This window comes from Alligator mississippiensis, chromosome 13 (assembly GCF_030867095.1).
Source record: "Alligator mississippiensis isolate rAllMis1 chromosome 13, rAllMis1, whole genome shotgun sequence".
NCBI lineage: Eukaryota > Metazoa > Chordata > Crocodylia > Alligatoridae > Alligator > Alligator mississippiensis.
Window position 1 is genome coordinate 35,498,599 of NC_081836.1, and position 8,499 is coordinate 35,507,097.

The 8,499-nt window shown below is 43.9% G+C and overlaps 1 non-coding gene across 1 annotated transcript; it reads right to left on the minus strand.

Annotated features, from left to right (window-relative positions):
• Positions 1-2,678: 2,678 nt before the first annotated feature.
• Positions 2,679-2,750, minus strand: TRNAD-GUC (transfer RNA aspartic acid (anticodon GUC)). The gene has a single exon. It is a non-coding gene; the product is annotated as a tRNA-Asp (tRNA).
• Positions 2,751-8,499: the final 5,749 nt, after the last annotated feature.

Consider the following 8,499-nt stretch of genomic DNA (forward strand, 5'->3'; position numbering starts at 1 on the left):
ATCAGCCTGTACAAGCTGATCCCCTTATGTGTTTCAAACTCAGCACGTCCCAATCTTTGGCCTCTTGATGAGCAGACCCCACAATAATTTAGGCTTCCGAGGGATCTTTAGCATAGGTAAAAGAAGCGTTGCTGCAGAGCACGGGAGGAAAAAGAAGCAGAGAAGGAAAAATATACCCAATTACTACCAGTTTGCCTATAAAAGTTATTTATTGCTAAGCATATGAAATATATAATGGTACTAGTAGTAATAGACATGCAAAAGAAAAACAAACACAAACAGTGACAATACTACCCTGGTTTCACTAAGTATTTGGGGAAACTTAGCTCAAGCTTAACTGATACAGTTCAGGTTCAGAAGTTTATGCCTAGAGAGGAGAGAGAGAACGCTGGGAATCTCACCGAGTCCACGGTACCCAGGCTGCAAAGCTGACAGGCACAGTCCGTAGCACAATCCTTGAAGAGAGAGACAATCTGTTCTTTCAGCATCCCAAGAACGACAGAGGATGGTGTCAGCACAGGAGTTTTCTTCTTCTTTCCTTTTCCTTCTTTCCTCCTGCTTCTTCTTCTTCTTTCTTTCTCCTCTTAAGCACACACACTTACAGATTTTTATACCCTCAGTTCAGCTGCTTTGAAGCACCTTCAGTAGTGTAAATCATTGTCTTTTCTATCGACAAGGGGTTATCTGGTTTGGACCATCTCAGGAAACTGATTGATAATCAGGAAACACTTAAGATTAGGGAGTAACCCAAATACTTGGGAGCCAGCTTGAAATTCCTATGGATGGCAGACATACTGATGGGATATCTCATGGTTTCTTCAGGAACAATAGATAGCTTGCAGCATCAGGATTTGGGATTTTTACTTATGCACAAGCCTCAGTTTAGCATGACTTTTCCAGATTAAAGCAATTATTGGGGTGCTCATAACCTTTTGTGGAGAGGACTTCCACCAGTCATCTCGGGAAAGATACGACAACACCTGGGATTAAGGCTCCAGCAGGCTGGATGCTGTGATGAACCCTTAACCATTGTTCAAATGTTGCCCATACCCCCTCGGACTCGGTCTCTTGCCTCAGCGTTCCCTAACCCGGCAACCGAGTTTTAGTCAATCAAGTTTAAATAGACCTCCCATAGTGGGACCAGGGAATGTACGGCCCGAGATGCCTATTAAACTTAGAGCTGTGTGTGTGTGTCTGGGGGGGAAGTCCTTAGCAAATCCAGATTAGAACTGGTCTGATAAATGCTGAGCTGGGTGTGTGTGAACATGGGTTAATTAACATTGGAAGCACAGATTCCCCATCATGCAGCGCTCTCCTGCTTCTCTGGTCCCAGAATTCACTGCAGTCTCTGCTTCAGGCTTTCTGTTTTCCATCTCTCATGTAAATGAATGGTCATCTGGTTCCATCTCGGATGTAAATGAGACCTAGGGCAGTTGTTTCACTCTTATCACCCTTATCTGGAGAGTTTTAGGTGCGTCTCTCACTGCATCTTAATCAGTTTCGTTTAGGTAGAGGAGGGGAGGGAGGGGGGTGAGTCCTTTGTGAGTCAGACAGACTGCATCCTGTGCCAGGGTTGCCCAAGAACACAGAGCTGAGGCGTAACAGTAGCTCTAGTGATATTTTTCTCTAGTCCTCTAACCACACAAGGGACTAGCATGACTCTACCTTTTCTCTTGAAATGTGCATATTTTCCCAAAATATTCTTCCCTTCTTAGTCCTTACCATATGGTTTGAAACAATACTTATATGCTGACTTCAGTGGCTTGTAACTATAGTCAAGAAAATGAAATGAGAGGATGAAGAAAAGTATACATGACAGAGGGAGAAAAGGATTTCACTATTAGATTAGTATTTAACAGACAATAGTCCCTAATCAGAGTTCAATTGTACTTTGTCTTCAGATTTACTGTCACTGGATCCAAAACTTGTGACGTGCTCTTATTTCTAACATTAGCCCAGTTAAAAGCAAGACAGCAGTGTTTTTAAAGCAGCAAATCTGGGGAAGAAAACAAGTGATTTAAAGAAAGGAACATACTTGATTACTAAAAAATAAGGCATGGAATAGTTTTGACTTCCAACAGGTATTAGCCTTCTAGCTATCTAAATTTAGAGTCTGAAAATGGAACTATGGTTTGAAAATGCTCTTCTTCCAACTTGTTCTCAATATAAGGAAATTAGCTTGGAGATCTCCAATACAAATCTTGGGGCTACATCATTCCAGGTCACAGGTGGGAAAGAATTTTTGATCATGTGGAGCTGTTTTATTCAGCCATTGAATAAGGGCATTTAACCCACATATGTACTTAAATACCTATTGGAATTACATGACAATATTTATTCTAAACAGTTATTTCCAGTAACTGTACTACATACAAGAGCCAAAATTCTGAGGTACTTGCTGACATCTGGTTCTCCAACACTGAGAATTCACAGACGGCCTGAAGAAACAAAGCTAAAAAGGGTGATCTGAAGTCTCAGCCTACAGAGCGACTTTACCACTGAATATTGATTCAGTTGAAAGTGCTTGAGTGTAACTAGAGTTAAGGCAGCTGTTTAATGCCTGGCTCTGAATGATTGCAATCAATAGAAACATCACATTTCATCTTAGATTCATAGATGTTAGGGTCGGAAGGGACCTAAATAGATCATCGAGTCCGACACCCAAAATGTGTAGCAGCCTCCCCGTCGGGGAATCGAACCCCGGTCTCCCGCGTGACAGGCGGGGATACTTACCACTATACTAACGAGGAATGCTTAAGACAATAATACTACAATCCAATGCTGGAGGAAAAGGAGAAAAAGAGAGGGGTTGCAGGACTTTTAGTTCCCCCAATCACAAACAAAAAACCCCTTTCAAATTCAGCCCTCAGATCTAGAGCACTTTTTTGTTTCGAGAAAACCTAGACCTTTTCCTGAGCTATACCAGACATAGAATAGGGCTAAGGTATTGTAAGAGGAAAAAAACCCCCAAAATAACTCTTATAGCTTAAAAAGGAGAGTCGTTTTTAAATAAAGGTGGATTCGAATAAGGCTAGCAAAATGAAGCATTCCCGTGGTCTATAGGTGAGCATATGTAATGGTATTTACTCACCCCGCCCCCAAGTTCATATACAAATCAATAATACTATGCTGAATTGCTTTATAACTAGGTTAACAAAGCAGGTAACACAGCTCTCTTGTAGAGTAAGTGGGGGGCTCTTAAAAGAGCCTTTGGGTTACGAGGTTCTGGGGACGAAGCCAGAAGCAGGTTACTTGGAGCTGGTGTACTTGGTGACAGCCTTGGTACCCTCCGACACAGCGTGCTTGGCCAGCTCCCTGGGCAGCAGCAGCCTCACAGCCATCTGGATCTTCTGCGATGTGATGGTCAAGCGCTTGTTGTAGTGCACCAGGCGGGACGCCTCGCCGGCGATGCACTCAAAGATGTCATTCACGAAGGAGTTCATGATGATCTTGTATGAACTAGGACATTGGTGCTCAACCTTTTTTCCTGGCTGTCCCAATAGAAAGTGCCTGATCCTTCTGTGGGCTGGCTCTGGCTGGTGGCCCTAGTCAGTGCCCAGGGTAGGCGTGTTGGGGCCCTGTTCAGCCATATGGAAGAGGGCAGGGGACAGTCCAGCTCTGATTCAGCCATGCAAGGAAAAGGGGGCTTAGCCGATCCCCAACCCAGCCCCTTATGGAGGGAGGCATGGTCCAATACAGACCCACCATGCAGGACTTGGGAATTTGGCACCATGGGAGGTGGTGGCATTAATGGCCAGTTGCCAAATTTCCCAACCTGTGGGGAGCCCTGTGGCCCAGTTTGGGAAGTTGAGTACCCCTGAACTAAGGCATTCAACATTTATTTCATTCATTTTTTTTCAACAAAAGGATGGATTTTAAAAGGAGAAAAGATTGTGATTTTTTTTTCTAAATTAAACACCAACCGACCAACGGATTGCTATTGCAAATGACCTCCCTGCCAACTGGCATGTGTCTGCACCACCACCCCACTGCTGGAGTGGCAAGGGAGCAGGTTTCTTGATGGGGACAGCAACCCCTGTCATGGTGTCTCAGGAGTGTGAGCCCCTTGCCAGCAGGGGGGCTGCACTGCAGTGTGGGCAGAGCTGCAACAAACTGCTCATGGCAGCGCCAAGGCTCAGAGGGGGCCAGAGCCACCCTCAGCACTGCTGCAGTCTGCAACAGCTTTCCCTGCCCCACAGCACAGCTCCCCTGCCAGCAAGGGGCTCAGTGTCTGAGAAACTGTGACAGGGGCTGTTGCCCCCATCACAGTTGTACCCCCTTCGCTGCTCCAGCAGCCAGCAGGGGTAGGGCCAAATGCCAGCCAGTGGGCAGGTTGGGATGAAAACAGCAGAGATAGTAGCCCCTTCTGTGGGCATGAAGCCTGCCAAGTTTCAAGGAGATAGGTACAGGGGTTTCTGGGAAACTGCACCTGAAACTGTTCAAAGCAAAACTCATGACATGTGACTTTGTGTGTGTACTGAGGCACAGCAGGATGAAACAGCCGAGATGGTAGCCTGTAACACAGGACCTTCCTGGTGCTCAGGCAGAAACGGCTTACAAAAGGGACAGAGAGGCTGCAGACAGGGGCTTTATGCTGTTCTATGTCCCTCCCCCAGAGCACTGTGATTGGAAGGGGACTCAAAGAAAGATTACAGGCACTGCCCAGCTATAGATGTCAGTCTTTTCCCCACCCCTGCTCCCCCTCCCTCTTCTCAGTTTCTGTTCCCCTGAAAGATCATCTTCCGAATCTCCAAATCTTTTTCCAAATCTTGGTTTTTTTGATCTCCTGATTTGATTTGGTTTCAGTGATTCAGCCTCCGAATTGGGCTGAATCTTCTCTGAATCAAATTGGTAACCAAAGCTTCAGACACCTCTAGTTATTTCCCCCTCCCTCTGGTGGAGGCAGAAGTAGGGGGCTTATTCCATGCTTGCCCTAAGCAGGGAACAAGCAGCAGCAGCAGTCAGGGCAGGCAGACCCAGCTGTAGTCTAGTGGGGGTAGAGGCGGGGAATAACCTCCCCTCCCTACCTTCTCTGCCTTGGGGGCCATGCCACTGCCCACTCCCAGCCCTGCCATTGCAGCAGCAAGGGGGGAGCAGAGGGGTAGGGCCAGCCCCACTCGGCTGTAGCAAAGAACCCAGCCCAGAGAGCATGCTGGAGGACTCTGATTTAACTTAAACCAAGAAAGGGCCTGGGACAGAAATTGCATAAACCAGTTTGAGCTTAATCAGTTAAGTCTGATACTATATTAATCCAGGTTTATCTCAAACCAGTTTCAACCATTTTGAAACTGGTTTATGTGTACTGAACATCTGTTCTGTTACAGGTTTAAACCAGTTTGTGATCACTTAAACTGGTTTATGTGTGTCGTCTGTCCCTAGCCTTAAAGATCATGCTAGGAAACACCACAATGAAGTGTGGCCACATCTCTGTTTGCTTTACCCTGGAAGGACACAATGTAATCGCCTGAGTGTCACGCTGCCTGTGGGCTTGTTCTCACTCAGGTGCGCTTATTAGTGCCTGCCAGTAACATTAGGCTTGTTTTGGGGTGTAATATGTTTGGTGCCAGATTGCCAGACTTCATGGAAGAGCTCCCCAACACAGGCCTTTCATAGTTTTGGCTTAGATGTCCCCTTTTTGTTTTTAGCAAGTGAGAGAGATGAGCATTTCCTGTAGAAATAGTAGCTGGGAGGAGTTAGTAAGAGTACTGATGTTGCAGGAGATTTCTGAATTCCCAGCTACAGCTATTCAAAAAACTTAACCTCCAGAATATTGAAAAATGAAAGAAAGAACAAATTATTTGAAGCTGGATGTGCATTCATTGTATTGCAATCCATTAGTAAATTGGGAAGTGCCTAAGAAGGAATTTATGCTTTTTGAGTTTCAACAAAATCCAAACCAAGACAAAAAAGAATGATAACAAATTTTCACATAACTTTTTTTTTTCACTCATTTTTTATTTAAGCAGCAGCTTGTCAGAGAAGTTCTGAACAGCACTAATGCCAACCAGGATTAGAATCCTCCCAATATAAAAACATGTAGTAGAGCAGTAGCTTCTACTTTGAAGAGCCTCCACCAAAATGAATAGGGAAAGCAAAGGATTGAAGGGAAAGCTGCAGAAACTGAAGCAAGGGGTTCTGTCCTCTATGATAGTTTGTTGTCTCTCACACTGTCCTGTGTCCTGTCACTCAATTAAATATTTAATAGGCTCAGTAAAAATTGCTAAAGTCAAACCTCCTTCTGTATATAATCCAAAATTCTGCAACTGTTGCAAACGTTAATTATTATTTAACAAACTAGTGGTGTTAAAACCTATTTAAAAGAACAATTAAGAAAGAATTTACTCTGTACAGCAGGAGGCATTCCATTGTTTTAAAGTGTCTTGGTGAAAATCGAGCAAGTAGATGAAGAGTTCACCATGAATTTACATTCTAATCAAAGGCAGTGTGCAAAACCAATGCTGTATACAGTCATTTCAGATCTACTTCTGCATTTCCTGGGAAAACGTTCTGCAAATCCTGATGCTGGCCCAAGAAACCGCTCACCCTTGTGCTTCTCCTAGCCTAGAAATGACTTCCCTGTCTGGTAAGGCAAGAGGAAGAGCATCCATAGTCCATTGTTCCTGTTTACCAAAGTTTGCTTTGCCTGAATTAAAAAAAATAAAAGTTATTTGCAGATCCCCGCTGAATTTTTCTAACTTGTATTTTTATTCTTATGATTTTGTCTATGTACTGGCAGATTGTTCAGCTTTATTATTTTAAAGGCAACCCATCAATGGTTCAAAATTCTCTTCTGAAGCAAAGCATGCTTTTCACTTTGTTGACTTTCTTTTCTCCTCAAAACCAACTTTCAGCAGGGATGAAAACTTGGAGATGGATTGTTTGGTTTTAAGCAATACACCTGGAATTGTTCCTTAAATCGCTTGTAAAGCCTTGTTCCACCTTGGAACGGTCACTCTGCAAACTGCCCTAGCAGGGTTTGAAATTGTTTAACTGTTGATAATTACCTGGAATTAGTCTCTAAATTTATCCACATCTAATCATGGCCAAGAAGCTGGATCCACATGTGAGCAATAAAGGTGAATTATTCTATACCCCTTAATGAATAAACAGCAAAATTAAATATGGATTGAGAATGCCTCTGTAAGAGGGATTTTTATTTTAAAAATTGTACCGCACATAAAATGTCACTTAGTTGTTGTAGGTTAGCTACAGTTGGGCTGCTCTTTGCCCCTGCCAATTGTTCAAATTTAACATTGTATTGTATCTCACTAAGGCAGCTCTTTTCCTTTTGGAAGTGACAAACATCATTAATAGGCATCAGTCCTTGATTCAGCCATGCTTATGTGCCCTTCATACATACTTGAATTGCCTAGACTAAGTGATGTTTGGAAAGGTGAGTGTGAATAAATGGTATTTTGCTCTTCTTCTATATTTAATACCTTGTAGTAACTTTCAGCTAGATTTGTTTTCACACTGAATAGGAAGATTTTTTTTCTTTTGCAAACTCAGCTTGGGATCTGAATTATCAAGCTGTGCACTTTCTGGCTCTCACATCATTACTGATAATAAAAGTTCCCTAAATAAGGACAATCTTAAGATTTAGCATCTTTAATGGGAAAATGTGATGATTTTCATTTGAGTCAGTCTTGGGGGCTCACATTCTACTTGTCTTTGACAACCTCAGTAGACTAAGTTGGGCAAGGAAAAGCAAGAAGGATTTTTCCCTTGCAGTTATAATTACAAGGGCCTTGACTAATCTAGTTCTACTCTTTGTCTCATACAGTGAGGCTTTCTGTGCTTCCATTGGCAAATCGTCTCTCAGAGTCAGAGATGCCACCATGCCAAGTTTTGCCTAATGTTCAGGCTAAATTTCTCATTTCTTTACTTTATCTCTTTGTTCCTATTTTCTCCAAGGGAGCAATCTGGGGTAACAAAACTCATTGTCCCTCTAAATGAGCTCTTGTAGCTGGGAATTCTTAGCAAGAATATAATACCTGGGCTTCTACTCAGAAGGTGCTAAGAGGAATACAAAAAAGCCCAGTACTCCCATTTGTTGGAACAATCACATGAAATTCCTTGTCCTTGTAATAGGGAGCCAGGCTCTCCATTTAAAGAAAGGGGCTTTCTTTAAGGAGAAACAGCAGAGTTCCCCACACCCTGGGCAGTTGGGCAGGGGCATGCAGGCTCCAGATCACACTGTCACTGCCACAAGATCCCAGCTCTAGCCCCAAAGCAGCATCCCGCCCAGCTGTGTGCCCTGCCAGAGCTGCTGGGGCTGGTCTCCATGGAAACACTGGCCCTCTGCTGTCATGGCCCTGCTGCTGCTGGGGTCTCCATGGAAACCAGCTGCAGCAATGCAGGCAGGGACTGCTGGGAAATGGAATCGAGCTGCCAACTGGATCCACCATTTTGCCCACCCCTGGGTCAGAGTCTAGGAATGCCTATTGCTGAGCTAGCTGCTTTGCAGTAGTACAAAGCCCTCCTTGGACATCAGGGGCA